Genomic DNA, 16,955 nt, shown 5'->3' on the forward strand with positions numbered 1-16,955 from the left:
ACCTGTACAAATTAACCATTTAGTTTACCTTGTGAATACCCACGCATTGCTCTCGCATGCAGGTAGGTGGCATCATGTGGCTCCATGTCAGCCTTACCCTGACCCAGAAGTAATAACGTTAGAGCCACTAACACACGCCACTCGTCAGTTGCTTTCTTGACTCTGTACGCGCCGTCGGACGCAGAGCTAATTAACTAATCAAATGTGACAGAGTGCAGATATCAACAGTGGAATAGTAGACAGAAAACTCTATTCCACAGAATGAGGGAGAGTGGTGAGGAATCTGTAGTTATATACTGTAACCACCAGAAACAGTATCACAGAAGATAAGTAACTTGTTCTTCTGATGGATATTTCTAACCACAGATTTCTCACCTTGTGAATCGATAACAAAACAGTACCTCCCAAGGTGGTGGGTCTGCGGAACAGCTCAAAGCAGAAAATCCTGTGGCTGCACTACTTATTATGACAGAGGTAGTGATGAAAGCCTTGCTTACTAAACATGGTATGACTGAAATGGGACACCTATTTCAGAATTTTTTTTAATAATGCCACACCAGTTTTGGGATAAAGGCTCCACATATAGATAAAATATATTTTTATATGACAGATCATGGCACACTTTGAGGAACTATAATTTCTAGCTTCTGCAAGAACCCATAGAAATCATAGCCCTTCCCAAACTGCTTTCGGTGCCATACAGCAGAGGCTGAATTTTACAAATGTATAGCCTAACACTGAATGAATTCCCAAAAGACCGCATTACAGCTATGGACTTATGGACTAACGATTTGGGCGATTTATTAGGTATTCGAAAGTGGGCATAGTACAATGCACAGTTGGAGATAATCTCTATGAATTACAAACTTTAACAAATACATCTTAAATTTGTACATAGATTATAGTAAATCCATGCTAAATTACACAGAATTGAAAACACTAGGTCACGAGTGTACTCGCTGATTTCAACCTCAGGCGGATTTTTAACATTTGTCATGGGGATGGCACTACTTGGCGTCCTATTGGAGAGAGGTTCTAATGGAGATATCATGTATTGTTGATTATGAGATCCAAGTGCACCCGAAATAGCAGTTCTGGGCTATTGTGAAAAACTATCGAAACCGACATTACGTCTTATAGTGCTATTACTGTTGCTGGCCAAGAAGGAAATATATCTATGGTGGATGTAGGAGTCCTTTCCTATGCAAGACGGCTGGATTAGAAGTGCTGCTCCTTGGAACATTAAACCTGATCTATTAAATAAAATGCAGCCACTTAAGTCTACATCCAAAGATATATGGGCCCATTAAGGATCTTTTATAGCTCAAACACAAAATGAAGAACTGAGTGCCTACGACACCCTCCCTCCTGATCGGACATGAGGTTTCTGATATGCTGTTGTAGCGATTTGTCTCCGACAGAATTGCCGCATATATATTTATGCAGGATTGTTTTTATAGTTAACCAAATACGATTGACACATTTGAAGTTTTATGACCAATTGGGATGCAACGTGACATTGATTTCTAATGATTTTTGTGTGTGCATCCTGCAGGACCGAACAGGCAAAGTACCTACTGGACCAGGATATTAACGCTATAGTGCATTGTGCCTGGAGAGATGCCCACGTCGTGTCTGTGTCAGATGTCCAAAACAGACACTCTGCAGCTATTTGCAGTGGTGACAATCTTGGCTATAGTTGAATGAGCCGTAAGGCCCTCTGGTGGCTACTCCTTGGCCAATGCGTAGCAGGTGTTTATACAGAGTACCATCCATCTTGATATGGTCTATTTCTGCACTGCCTTAAGCTTCTTCACCTTGCTGAACCCCTCAAAAAGCTGATGATCTAATCGAAGGTCTTTGGTACAATCAATGTAAATGTTCAAAGCTCTATTAGATCCAAGCGGTGGAGTATCACCTTCTCTTTTGAGGAGTGTGGGGGTACTAAAGAATGATTTGAGGGTGATGGACTGCCCAACAAGGAAAGGAAATCGCAACTGTCTGTACAAATTGTGCCCTAGTCCGCAAAACCAATGTGTCTTGAAAAAAGGTGGAGTACTTTGGTTGAACAGACAGAGCTTGTAGCTCACTCAGGTGACAAGCTGAGGTTATCAATATGAGGAAGACTATTTTGAGAGTCAGTAGAGGCAAAGGACAGCTGTGCGATGGCTCAAATGGCATACACATCCAAAAAGTGTGGTAAATTTAAAAACACAAAAATGGTGGACAAGCTACAGTTACATTCAAAGCTTTGGCCTTGTAGGTTACAACATATGTAGGTTTATTAGGTTTAGATTAGGTTATGGATAAATCATGTAAAGCCTCACCAGGAGCAGCATCCTGCTGCTCAGCCCTTCTCAATCCAACTGTCCACTCATCCAAGCACACACACTCTCAACATTACAACCATCCAATGACCTCACTCACTGGTTGAGCAGCAGGGAATATCAAGAGCAGAGAATGCATAAGATAGCAAGAAATCACAACAGTTACATTTAGGGTGTCCATGGAAAGTCCAACAGATTTGCTTGTAATGGGTCTATGTGGCGAGAATTGCACCAAGCCATCAACTTGTCCAAGCATACAGTGTAAAAAGACTTCGTAGATGGACGCCTGGCCGCTAGAATGTAATTTGCTACTTTGGAACAGAGATCAAAGACAGTTAAGTTTCACCACTCATTCTTGACACATTGCGTTGTAGATTGTGTAGGCCCGGGTGCAGGACTGTGCCCTGTTGTGTTAAAAGATCATCCAGAAGTAGTAGTCTAATAAGAGGACAGATGTTCTGGGTACCACACTCTCCTGGCCCAATCCGGAGCAACTAGGATGACATAGGCGCTGTTGGTTTGATCTTCATAACTCGGGAAGAAGAGGCAGCGGCAACGTCTGGAACATATTTAGAAGCTCTGTACTCCACTCTAAATTGAATGTGTTTCTGAGAGAGAGCAAGTTTTGGAACTTCAATAAGCAAAAGTTTGACACAGTGCATTAAAGGAGGTGGTGAAGAGATCTTGCCCGACCTCTCCCCATTGCTGAAAGACACCATTTGCAGCATCCAGAAGTAGTTGCCACTTATGATCCACAAGCCATCACCGAGTGAGTTTGTCTGCCCTGGCATATAAATACCCTGCCAGGTGCTTCACCACTAGGGAGATGCCTTGGCGACTCAGAAATTTATAGAGTTGCAGGCCCTCCTGTCACAGGACCTATTTATTTATTTATTTATTTATTTATTAGAAAGTTTTGTATAGCGCAAACAAGACCCGTGGGTATCAGAGCGCTTAACATACAGGCGTATGCGAAAGACATATATATCAAACAGAATATACGGGCATCGGACGAATAACATATGAGGCGTGGGAGAAAGACATATATATCAAACAGTTATACAGACAACAAATATGAGGTAGATAAGAGGTAGGTAATAAATATAGTCAATAGTGGATATACTTCAATCATAAGTAAAATGTGTACGCAAGTATGAATAGTTGGGTCATTGACGTTTCGTGGCTAATCTATTCTAGGTAGACATATATATCCAACAGTTATAATGACAACAAATATGAGGTAGATGATAGGAGGTAGATGATAAATAAAGTCAGAGGTGGATATATTTCTATCATAGGTAGAGTGTGAAAACAAGTATGATATTTAGTTCATTGTCAGTTCGTGACTGATCTGTTCTAGGTAGTGTATTTCTTCATCAGAAAGCTCTTTAATTCTCGCTTAAATGATGCCACATTTTGGATCTTCCTGATGATAGGGGGAATTGAGTTCCATATTCTGGGGGCAGCTCCTGAGAACGCTCTGTCATAAGTTTTTTTCTTGTGGAAAAAGGCTGGCCGTAGTAGGAATTCTTCAGTACTCCTCGCTGGTCGATTCCCTCCCGATAGCTGGATTTTCTTCGCTAGATATCCTGGGGTGTTGTGGTGTAGCGCTTTATGGGTGATACAAGCTATCTTCATTTGGATTCTTGCTTCATAGGGTAGCCAACTTAAAGCTTTCAAGTGTGGCGATATATGGTCGTATTTCCTGGATCCGGTGATAATTCTTGCCGCAGCGTTTAGGCATGCTTTTAATGGTGCTGTGGACATTTTTGGTAAGCCCGCTAAGGTGGTGCAGCCATATTCGATCCTAGAGATAACTAAGGATTGGATAGCCAATTTGAGATCCGCCTCTGAGATGAAAAGTTTCAGTTTTCTTAAGTAGTTCAGGTGGAATCGAGCATTCTTGGCCATTGAGTTGATGTGGGCTTTCATGTCTAAATTCTCGTCCAGAGTGATTCCTAGAGATTTCGCAGACTTGATTAATGTTGGGGTGCAGTTTAGCGCAGTCACCACTTTCGTCCACTCCTTTATTTCCGTACGGCTCCTTGCTGGTGAGATTAGTAGGAACTCCGTTTTGTTGGCGTTAAGCTTCAGTTGGTTGGTAGTTAACCATTGTAGAGCCATTCTTAAAGCCTTGTTCACTCGTTCCAAGTCTTTTAGGGAAGAGATCTTTAGATATATTTGCGTGTCATCTGCATACATGTGATACGATATCTCTGCTTTTTGGAGAATTTCTGTAAGCGGCTCAACGTAAAGGTTAAACAGATCTGGGGATAACGTTGATCCTTGAGGGACTCCAATTGAAATAGGGCATGGAGGTGAAATTGAGTGGTTGACCAGGAATCGTTGTGTTCTGTTCTGTAGAAAAGAGATGAACCATTTCAGCACAGTTCCTGATAGACCCATCCTGTCCCGTAACCTGGACAGTAATGCTTCGTGATTTACGGTGTCGAAGGCCGACGACAGATCGAGGAGAATCAGTAGGCATGCTTTGTTTTGGTCAAGTGCCTGTAGCGCATCGTCAACAATATGGAGGATCGCTGTTTCAGTACTGTGCCCTGCTCTAAATCCTGATTGGCATTCATCGAGCAATGAGAACTTGGTGATGTGTTGGCTTAGTTGGTTCTGTATGCATTTTTCGATTAGTTTGGCCAGTAGCGGGATGTTGGTCACTGGGCGAAAGTTGTTTGGGTCTGATCTATCTGCTGTAGGTTTTTTGATTATGGGGGTAACTTGACCTGTTTTTAGGCAGTCAGGGAGGATCCCTTGTGATAGTGAGGCATTTATAATTTCGGTCCATATTGGAATCAAAACGTGATTGATTTCTTTTACACATTTTGCGGGAAGGGGATCTTGATAGTGATTGTTTGGTTTAATTTTGGAAAGCGTTTTGGCGATACTATGCTGGTCATATAGTTCGAACGTATCCCAACTTGCCTCATTTTTTGTTATGGTACTCTCCGTTGTACTGGCGGTATCTGTCGTAGCCATTTGTTCTGTGGGAATGATTGCCACGGCGTCTTTGAGCTCTGTTTCTAGTGATTTCGCCTTCTCTGTGAAAAATGTAGAAAGTTCTTCACAATTTAGGGGTGTTTTTGAGTTCTCAAGGACAGATTTGGCTAATTTGTTTGATTGTTGCTTTAGAATTTCAAAGAGTTTTCGTGGTCTATTTTTGGCGCTATCCAGTTCTGACCGTATGAATTCCTGTTTTGATTTGATGATCCTTTTATTATATTGGCCTCTAATTTCTCTGAGTGCTTTCAGCTCTGGGGATGAAGGGTGTTGTCTCCATTTTCTTTCGGCCATTCTCAATTTACGCCTTTCTTCATTTAGCGATTCATTAAACCATGGATTTTTTGTCTTCTCCGAGATATTTTTCAGTTTTAATGGCATGGTGTTATTGACAATAGTTTCGACCTTTGTTATATAGTGTTCGGTCAGTTCGTTTACGTTCTGCAGATTGTTATGAGGTTTTAGGTCTCTTTCACAGCTTTGCACTAGTAGCTCTAAGTTTGCATCTCTTGTGTCTCTAACCCATTTTTTGGTCTTGTGGGGTTGTCTGGTTGTGCCTTTTTCCATTATAGGTATCGTGAATGTTATGGCATGATGATCAGACCAGTCGCATGGTGTTATAGAGAGGATTGCTATATCTTTGTTTCGCGCAATAATCCAGTCTAACGTCGCTCCTTTCGAGTGTGTGGGTTGTGTGCATAGTTGAGTAAGGTTCAGTTCAGCAAGGAAATCTTTCAGCGATTTGACCAGTTTGTCGTTGTGGTCCTCCCAGTGTAAGTTGAAGTCGCCAAGAAATATATTATTGACGCCGTCATTAGAGTTGGTCGTTATGATCTCCATTAGCTCTTCTGTAAACTTTTCGCTGTCTCCTGGTGGATGGTAAAAAGAATGGAGGTTGAATCTTTGTTTGGTAGCTGTTCTGAGATTAAGACCAAGGTATTCGCTTGATTCTAGTTGGTCGGCTTGGATTTGTTTGACCTCAATATCGGATCTGTGAATGCAGGCTTTGCCTCCTCCTAACTTTATGGGTCTATCGAGTCTCAAAATGTTGTATTGGGGTGGTACTAGGAGACCCATGATAGGGGATGAGGATTCCGTAAGCCACGTTTCAGTAAGGACTGCTACATCAATGACCTATGAGCCCACACAGCCCTGTTTGTTGCAGTACTTCATAGAGGTGGTGTTGTCCGAGAGCACCTGGATCAGCCTCCCTTTGATGGATAGTATGAAGGCCTTCAACATCAAGCAAATGACCCACAACTTCAACAGACTGATGTGGCAGTGGGTGTCTGCCAGAGACCAGAGTCCTCTGATCGCTACATCTTCCAGTGGTAGGGTGAGGGTTCTGCCTCCGGTCCAATTGCAATTGAGCAGCCACCACTGCAACCTTTTGCAGTCTCCTCAGAAATCTGGTTGGAATCCAACAGGTTCCATAGGTGATGAGCCCACTGAGGCTTCAGATCCTACTGCAGAGCCCCCCCCCCCCCCATGTGCCATCTGGCATAGTCCAGTCGCAGGCTGCAGGAAGTCATATGGCCAAGAAGTCTCAGGAGATACTCTCACTGAGACCAAGGACTGAGGCTGAAACATTGAGCTCACAGCCCAAATGTCCTGGACTCGCTGAACCAAAGGGAAGTGTGAAAACTGAACCGTAACCAGAAAAACTCTGATGAATAGAAGCCTCTATAAAGGAGTCAGTTGTGGCTTTGGCATGTTGATCAAAACCCCCAAAGATGGTAAGAGGTCCGCCATGGTCTGGAGGTGATCTATGACTGACTGGGACAAGCCTGCCTTCAACAGTCAGTTATCGAGGTTGGCCTGACATCTGTAGATGTGCTGTGACCATGGCCATCATATTCGTGAACACTAGAGGGATGCTGATATCAAAGAAGAGCAATGCGAAATGAAAATGCTCTTGGCCCACCGCATGGAGCGCCTAAGGGGCCTGCAGGACAGGGAAATGAACATAAGCATACTGCAGGTCATCACCATCCAGTCTCCAATGTCCAAAGAATGGGCTAGCATTAGGAGGAAGGCATTGAGAAGGACATGATCTAAAAGAGGATGAAGGCCTTTGTCCTGCTTTGGCATGAAGAAGTAGCAAGTATAACACCCAGTACCTACTTTCCAGTCTGGAACCCTCTTTATGGCCCCTCTGGAGAAAAGGTCCTGTACTTCCTACCGTAAGATGGACAGATAGTCCTCCGTCAGCTGCACTGAAGGTGGTGGAAGGCGTGGCGGAGTACAAGGAAAATTAAGGGTGTAACCCCGGCGTACAATATGCAGGACTCGCTTGTCCGTCATGATGGCCTGCCAGCCCTGGAGAAAATACTAGATCCTGCATCTGACAGGTTGGTTGTGTGCCCACATGAACTCTTTAAAACAGTTTTGTGCTTACAACCCCCTAGAGATGCAGGGGACTGAGCTGCACATTGCCCTTGCTAATTATAATTCTCTGGGAACCATGGCCTCAGCCATGAAAGGGCTGAAAAGCCTGGTGGGCTGGAGGAGCAGTCTGGGGTTGACGTATGGGAAACCCTCTAACCTAGCCTCAAAGGGGTTAAAGAACAAGTTACTTACCTTTGGTAAAGTATTATCTGGTAAAGACACAGTCTAGCCTCAGATTCCTTAACTTTTGAATTCTCCCCAGGTATCAGGCTGGATTCAGAATTTTTTTCAGCAGTACCTCTGCGCACCGGGGGATAACGCTGTTAGGCCTGGGCGGCAAATTCCGTTCAGTTCGCGGAATTTGGGTAATTTCGCATTCCGCGGAAAACACGAATTTGCCCAAAATTCTGCGTTCCGCAGCTTCGCGAAATTTTTTGCTTGTTCGTGTTCTCAAATGCGTGTTCGTGAGATATTTCCCCCGAGCACGCAAACAGCGATTGCGAACAGTATAAAAGCATCGCGAACAAGCAATTCCGCATGTTTGCGGAGATTTTTACTGTTTTGCGGAGATTTACGTAACGAGATTACCCCTAGACGCTGTACGGCTCAGCAATGACTTGACTCCGGTTGTGACGTCAGTGGAGCCATATATGTCCCCTTCAACGTGTGAGTGTCAGTTTCACCTGTGAACCTTCCGTGCCAGAACGTGGAGCCACTATAGAAAATGGCTGCAAAAACAGTGTGCCAAAAAGATCAAAAATCCATGACAAAAACATTAAATAGTAACGATAAATGGTATGATAATACCAGACAAAGACTCTAAGGTAAAGAACTTAAATGAAGCAGAAGCTACTAGAAACCCTGTGCACTTGTGTATAAACCAGCTTTGCAAAGGAAACACTTCTTACTCTACCGATTGCTCACCAATGGAAATGAATGGTATGGTAATATCAAGACAAGACATATGAGACAAGAGCAAATGGTTTGTTTAATTACACGACTGCATGAGACAGTGATCATAGGTGTAGAAAATCTGTACTGAAAAATGGAGATAACACCTACATCATTGATCGTTTGCAGAATGACGAAGGAATCATAAACAAAAAGTGTAGCAACACACAACACAAGTTAAGGGAGTAAGACCAGATGACCAGATGGTCCATTGAATCATGTGAGCCTGCTGCTTATTGGCTGCGAACGGTTGTAACTAGAAAGAGTTGGCAGCCATGTGATTCGGTTGAAGCGAGTAAGGGGGAAAAAGGGCAAAAAAAGTTGAAAAGAGGAGGGCAGGAATGCTGTGAGCTCTGTGGGGTCGTTAGGGTGTGCTGTAAAGGGAGTGTAAAGCTAAGTATTTACCCCTATTGGTGTGAAAGTGCTGTTTTGCCCAGAGTAAGATGGTGCTGAGGTGAGGTGCCAGTACACTCGGGGATGGAAGCGTGCGCCTAAACCGTGAGCTGAGTGCAGTAAACTGATGTGCTCTGGGCACTGTAGCATACTGGAAGAAGCGAAGTATTTACCCCTACCAGTGTAAAAGTGCTGTTTTACCAGCAGTAAGATGGTGGTGAGGTGAAGTGCTGGTGCACTCGGGGATGAAAGCATGCGCATAAACCGTGAGCTGACTGCTGTAACCTGATGTGCTCTGTAGCATACTGGCCGCTGTAGCATAGCAGTGGAGGTGGTGTTAGTATGCGTTTAGAGTATAGCGGGAGTGGGAAGCAAACTACTCACTGGTACCGGTCTGAAGACTAAGGGATGAAACTGTGAGCCTAAGCCATGAGCTGATTGCTGTGAAGTGATGTTCTGTGGGCGCTGTAGGATACTGGCCGCTGTAGCATACCTGTGTTAGTAGTGTTAGTATAAGTTTATACTATACAGGGAGTGAGAAGCGAACTACTCACCCCTACCAGTCTGAAGACTCAATTACAGTGTTTTAGCAAGCAGGAATAAAGAAATAATCATAAAGAATATAATGCAGAATGTTGCAGTGCCACAGAAGACAAATGGTGAAATCAGGTGTGTCTAAGAAAGTGGCTGTGTGTAATAAAGTGATGGAGTTTGAAAGTTATATAAAAAGTGTCTTTATTTAAGTGCCATAAATGGACCAACTGGTGCAAGAGCTAAGGCATCCAGCTGAGGCAAACTCCAACCGCTTCTGCTGTATTCAAACGTAAGCTCCTGCATCAGTGAATTCCACATTACATGTTACAGTTCCATGTTACATAAACAATACCTATTCGACTTGAATGACTCTAAATTCTATAATGAAAATAAAGGTAGGATACGATTAACACATGTATCCTTTAAAAAAACAAACAAAAAACATTTGCAAAATGTAATTATCAAACTTCTTAAGTACCCTGGTACTCATTTTTTGTAACACAAAATTATCAACAGTAGAACAGTCAGCAATCTCTTGTACAGTAGATTCGATCTGGTGCGTGTCAGAATTGGTAATAGTTCTTCTTAAATTGGAACTTTGAGGAGGAACACAAACATTGCGCTTCTGAGAAGCTCATTTGGTACCCTTCTGGTCAAACCATACTTTATTGTATTCAGATGTTTCAAAAAAACATTCTTGTGCAGAGAGCTAAGGCATCGAGCTGAGGCAAACTCCAACCGCTTCTGCTGTATTCAAACCGAAGCTCCTGCATCAGTGTATTCCACATTACATGTTACATTTCCATGTGACATAAACAATAGCTATTAGACATGAATGACTAAATTCTATAATGAAAATAAAGGTAGGATACGATTACCACACTGTGCCAACCAGTTCCTAAACAATGTTGTGTTTTTTTATCTTGATCGCCAGCTTGTGAGCAGAGGCTGAGGATGAATACATTTGTGTGAAAGGGCTTCGTGGATAATAGGCAGGCAGAGAGACGTGTGCACAAAGAATAGACATGGTTTCAAAATGGATGTCAGGTTTAGGCTAATTTAGCAAGTAAATAGCGTATTTGCATATGCCATACATCACCCATCCCTGGTTAAACTGGAGACGTAAAGGGCAATAATGAAAACAGAGTTCAAATGCCTGAGCATACTTAGAAAGTTATTATATGAAAGAAGTTCAATTGAAGTGTATTAAAAAATGTTGAAGGAAAAAGTAAAAAAAGTTGGAAAAAATTAATCCTTGGAGATTGCAGTTAACTTCTTCAGCGGCTTGAGATGTGTAATGTTCCAAGAGGTCATTGCTGCCATTGTGTGAGAAAAGCGAAGCGATCCAATTCATATTGTCGAAGGGACAGTAATGTGCCTCGAATGTTGGAGCGGCAATTTGAATTGGCCGGCAATCTGCGATGTTGTCAAAGGTCGCCTGTTGCAGGAGATCTTTTGCAGCTGTGCAGACTTCCATTCCACAACGATACCTTTTTGCGATGCATTCGCCATTGCTCCATTGCCTGAACAATCAAGTTCATGGTTTTCAAGATAGTCTATTACCTGCTGGATATCGGGAGCGATTGTTGGGATATTGGCAAGGCATACATCCATTCGCCAGTCGAATGGGCAGGTTTTGCAATAAAAAGATGGTAGCACGCAGATTGCATATGTGTAAAAAAGGTCATGTTGTAGCTGGATCCGATAATAGATAGAGGCAGGCAGCCAAAAAGTTGTTCCATTTTTTCACGGTATTGATGTAGCTTCGCGTAGAGGCGTATTCTGTCAGACAATGTTGTTACCACAGGGAGCGCAGCCATTTTTTACAAGCAGAAATAGTAGTAGGATGGCCGCAAAGAGAGCGAGAATTATAGGCACTGTTCCTGTTATTCCAGTGATGATCGAATGAACGGAGTCTGGTATTATACCAAAAAACAGCTTGAAAGCCTGTGACAAGGTCGGAGGAGACCGTGTTAAAAAGTGTGCCAGACCTGGAGTGTGAGATGTGTTGAAAAGTGTGTAACAATTCACAAGGTATAATGGGAGGTTCGTATATAAAAGGGACTGTATTTTACTTGAAGTTTGTGCTTTCTGCAGTCGATAAATTTCTTTTGCAGAAGTAAGGGACACTTCTGTTCTGAACAAAAGCACTTTCAGTTTGGTTAGTTTAATGAAATCTGTCTTCAAAGTAGGTATTGAAGACCAAGTTGAAGTTTGGGAGTTACTTTGTGTGGGTGGGAATAGACATTGCCACAGGAAGTTACTCGGTTTGAAACAGTAAGGACATACGGTATGCCAGTTCACATTCCGAAGGAGTGGATGTTATTGAGAAGCAGATAACTGCCGTTAGAAAGCTGTGTGAATGTTGGTCTGATTGTGGGAGTTAGCGTACTTTTAAGAAAGCATGCAAGAATGGGGGTTGTAAGCTTAGAAGCGATGTGCAGTTGGAAATTCTTTGATAGTAATGAATGACTGCCATTGTGGTTGCAGTTTTCACCTGTGGAAAAAACTTCTGTATCCTCTTTAAGACAGTGATATGTAAATGGGAGAAACCACTGCTCGAGAATAAACGTGCTCCCTTGTATAATCACACACAACATGACAAACAACATGTACACCTAGCAGACACAACAACACTACGTACTGTGGGAACCGTGGCTAGCCATGTACACAACCATGGCGTGGCACCTCTGTCAGACAATGCAGAATGAGGGGAGAGATGGGAGCAAAGTATGTGCGAAGGTGGCAAGTGAGTCTCGATTGCAAGAGTATACAATGCAAAGTGTTGAGGGGATGTGCCGGACAGACATGAGTATGCAGAGCATACACATGTACATGTCGACATACACTGCTGGTCTATTGAGTGAAATAGACAGTGGACACAACCATGATAGTACAGTCAGTTGGAAGATTACGGAAACATAGGGCGTATGTGCCCCCTCTCCCCCCAAATCTTTAGTGAAGTGGGCTGGCTCGGCGTACGCAAGGCTAGCGTAGGGGTATGAATAAAAGGTACGTTTGTCTGGGTGTGGTTTTGTTCCGGAATGGCGAATGCATCTGCCAGTTCTGCGCAGCTTACACCGCCACGAGGTTGACCCTGTGAGCGAAGGTGGCTGCGTGAATGATGCTCTCAGCCTGCTGGTACCCAGAAACCGTCATGGCCGCTGGGACACATATATGCCACACAGTTCCCCTTTCGACACGGCCGTATGTGAAAGAGGGCCCACCACGTGCCGGCGGAAGCTCCTGGGACGAGGTCTGTGAGCTTGGAAGGCTCCTGAGATCAACGCTGGCTACCGCTCTGTATACTACTAACACAGTAGTCGAACAGGTACCAACAGTGGAACGATGTCTTGATCCCACAATGGACGATGTTAGAACTGCATCTGAGAGTGGAGATGAAGGTACTCTCTTCGAACAGGTGCAACCTACTCTAGGTCCCAACAGTAGAACGGTGTCTTGATCCCACAATGGACGATGTCCAATATTACTTGCTGCTTGGTTTTACACAACTCCCTCCGTTGAGGTGCATCAGACTCTGTGCTTCCGTAGCTCACTGGTGCACATGATTATTGGGCTTGATTGACTGTAGTTGAAGGACTACACCGCGGTACAGCAGGTCCGAACAGTGAAACTGGGTCTTGATTCTATGATTGAGAATGTCAAAAGTTAAAGTCTTTGATGATTTCTGTGTACCCCCTCCGACCAGGTGCAACCATCTCTAGGTCCCAACAGTGGAACGGTGTCTTGATCCCACAATGGACGATGTTAGAACTGCATCTGAGAGTGGAGATGAAGGTACTCCCTTCAATCAGGTGCTACCTACTCTAGGTCACAACAGTGGAACGGTGTCTTGATCCCACAATGGACGATGTCCGATATTACCTGCTGCTTGGTTTTCACACAACTCCCTTCGTTGAGGTGCATCAGACTCTGTGCTTCCGTAGCTAACTGCTGCACATGATTATTGTGCTTGGTTGACACCAGTCAGTGGAGTACACAGGGGTACAGCAGGTCCGAACAGTGAAACGGGGTCTTGATTCAATGATTGAGGATGTCATAAGTTAAAGTCTGTGTTGATTTCTGTGTACCCCCTTCGATCAGGTGCAACCAACTCCGTGCTTTCGAATCCAACAACACGTGGCTGTGAGGCATTAATGACCACTGCCTCTGGCCTGCACTGCGGTCAGCAGGGCTCACAATTCAGATCGTGTGGTGATTGTTCAATTACAGAATCCAGTAGTTAAGTAACTACAACATCTATTGAAATATACACAATATCCTTTAAGTATACTTACTTGAAGAACTTTTTTTAGATGAGTTATATGTTTAGTACAATGACCAAATTCTTGTTGGTAGTGGAAAAGAACACTGAATAACAATCTACACTGTGGACAGCAGGGATCGCAATTCAAATTGTTTTGATTTATTTATTGGAGAGTTTTCTGTAATTTATGTTGTTGTATTTTGTGAAGAGGAAGTGAGAAAAAGTATTCATGGATGTCTGTGTGACTACTGTCTTCAATTTTCACTGCAGACAGCAGTGTTCACAATTCAGATTGAGTCGCTATTGTAGATGACGCAGTCCTGTAGGCAAAAGACATTGCTCCAGTGCGCTCTGTCCGCACCACGCACACGCATCATCGCAGGCTCCGCACATGCTTTTTGTTGCTTAGTGTATGACAAACTGGGCAGCTCAAGTCAACGCCACGTGGCTGTGGACCCTTGCTGACCGCTCTCTCTGGCCTACACTGCAGACAGCAGTGTTCACAATTCAGATTGAATCGCTATTGGAGATGATGCAGTGCTGATGGCAACAGACATTGCTCCTAGTACGGCCCGCCCGCAGCACGCATCATCTCTGGCTGTGCACATGCTGAATGCTTTTGATGTGGCTAACTGATTGCACCAGAACTGATGGACCCTTTATGATAGAATCTTTGTGTGTATTATTTCAGATCTATTGCTTGTGTCTCAGTATACCACAAGTTGTGGTTCTTTTACGATAGAATTTTTTCTGTATTATTTCAAATCTACTGTCCCTACCTTACTGCAGCACAAACTATTAACTCATATTATTGAATCTCTGTGTGTGATCCAATGATTACTGGTGTAGTTGATGCTAGCAGCAACCATTCCCTGAGGGCTGGTTTACACGCACCCTACACGCATCCAGCACAGACGTCACTGGATATGTGACCCTGGTAATAAAAAGGTGTTGAGCGCACGTGCCCGTACCCACTTCCACTATCTATCTGTGTCCGTGTGTTCATTATCTATGCATGATACTGCCTCTGGGCCGTACCACATTACATTGTGCTGTGGACAGCGTATACAACCATGTTACCTCTGGCAGTGGGGAAAACTTTGGTTATGTAACTTTTAGGTGCATGGCTATCACAGGGGGAAGGCTACTTTACAGACCATGAATATTGATGAAGATGATGGTTGTATGTTGTGTGCAGTGTAAGATATGTGTATATAGCAAAAAGTTTTCAAAAAAACTCTCTAAGCAGAAGAGGTGTGTCTCATCAAATGATGTAGAGAGAATGACTAAAATGGGTGTAGTTTTCCAACTGCTACAATGGGAAATGTTATGAACTAATCAAATGCTTTTTTGAAGGTCACATGGCAATCGCGCACCCAGCGCGCAAGGAGACCGCACCCGACGCGATTTTGAGAAAATATATTTACTATAATATAAGTTTATTACAGTTAGAAATATATAAATTTAAAAAATATTTTAGATTATCGCTTGCTCTCATATACACTTTAAAGTTATTTAGAAATAGTTAAGAGACATAAAAAAAATGAGGGAATGGCCTATCCGGCACGACACCATACGGCTATGATGTAACACAGGGCCTGGCAGCGTGCAATCGTCGTATACGCATCACGCAGCGGGCGCAACCCCATGCGTACATTGTGCAACACACGACTTGGTACTGCGTACCCGTCGCATACCAAAGTAGCAGCTGGCGCGACCTCATACGTATATGTTGTTACGCGGGACCTAGTGCCACGAACCCGTCGGATATGAAATGCGCATAATTTACGAGTTAAGCAATATGGCGGATAGGATTCGCATGCTGATGGAGGTTGGTACACTACCGGTACGAGACTCTAGTTTTCTCCCCACCCCCAACCCCCACCCCCAAAAAAATGATATACATTTTTTTTTGAAGATATAAAACATTACATCATTTTTAAAGTTAAAAAAAGGATAATAGAGTTCCAAAATATTTTAAAAATTTGAAAAACAGGTTTTATAAATATTAAAATATGAAATTACCATTTAAAAAAACCTTCGAAATTTACTGAAAAAAAAACATAGGTTTTACAGACGTTATAGTTAGGAATTAGCATTTAAAAAACCTTCGAAATTCACAGAAAAAAACATAGGTTTTAGGGACGTTATAGTTAGTTTGACATTTCACTCATAGAAAACCATAGAAATTCCCCTGTTCTAGTTAGTTTAGCTAACTATAACTCGCGCCCCGCAACGCACTGCTGATGACGTCACATATTACATCATTCATGACATGGTCAGTGACATCACTGATGACATCTCAAATGACTTCACTGATGACATCATCCACATGACAATCTGATGCACGTCATCAGACCCTAATATAACACTTGATACACCCACTCTAAAATACAGACTATAATTTTCGAAATATGTACCAGTTAGTACATATCCACTTACTAATTCCTAGGTCTACACACACATCAATTTGTTCAAACATACAGTCACTCATACATACAGTCAGCCATCGATACAGCATTATCATATCGAATAGCATATCTATAAAGACACTCAAACACTGCCTCTCATTCATAGAGTTATTCACACACCTAGTCAGTAATGGAAATATTGAATCACACTTTTATTTATTCACCTGTACAGTTATACACATACCACCTCACACATTTAAACATATACTAACACATACTTTCACTCTAATACAATAACTAATACAAGTACACACTGATCCATACAGGCACTCTCACAATCACTCACTCTCACATAAAGTCATTTATACAGCCAACACTCACATATACTGCCTTTTGCATATGCAGTTACTCACACATGTACCACTGAGGCATCCATTCACTCACCAAGACACCCAACACAAACTCACCCAGCCATACAGCCCTTAACAGATACAGACTTGGACAGATATACGTAGTGAATTATCCACTCACACATTTATGCACAGAGTCACACCCCCCACCCACCCACACAGACACTCAGGCACCCATACAGATACTCAGACAAGCAATCAATTGCCCATATAGATCCTCATTTAGCTGCTAACCAAACTATGCAACCGCTTACACACCAAC

The 16,955-nt window shown here is 43.0% G+C and overlaps 1 protein-coding gene across 1 annotated transcript in view; it reads right to left on the reverse strand.

Annotated features, from left to right (window-relative positions):
• Positions 1–16,955, reverse strand: part of CCDC93 (CCC complex scaffolding subunit CCDC93) — a 1,137,947-nt gene that overhangs the window by 28,506 nt on the left and 1,092,486 nt on the right. The gene's annotated exons all lie outside the window — the stretch shown is intronic.

This window comes from Lissotriton helveticus, chromosome 3_1 (assembly GCF_964261635.1).
Source record: "Lissotriton helveticus chromosome 3_1, aLisHel1.1, whole genome shotgun sequence".
NCBI lineage: Eukaryota > Metazoa > Chordata > Amphibia > Caudata > Salamandridae > Lissotriton > Lissotriton helveticus.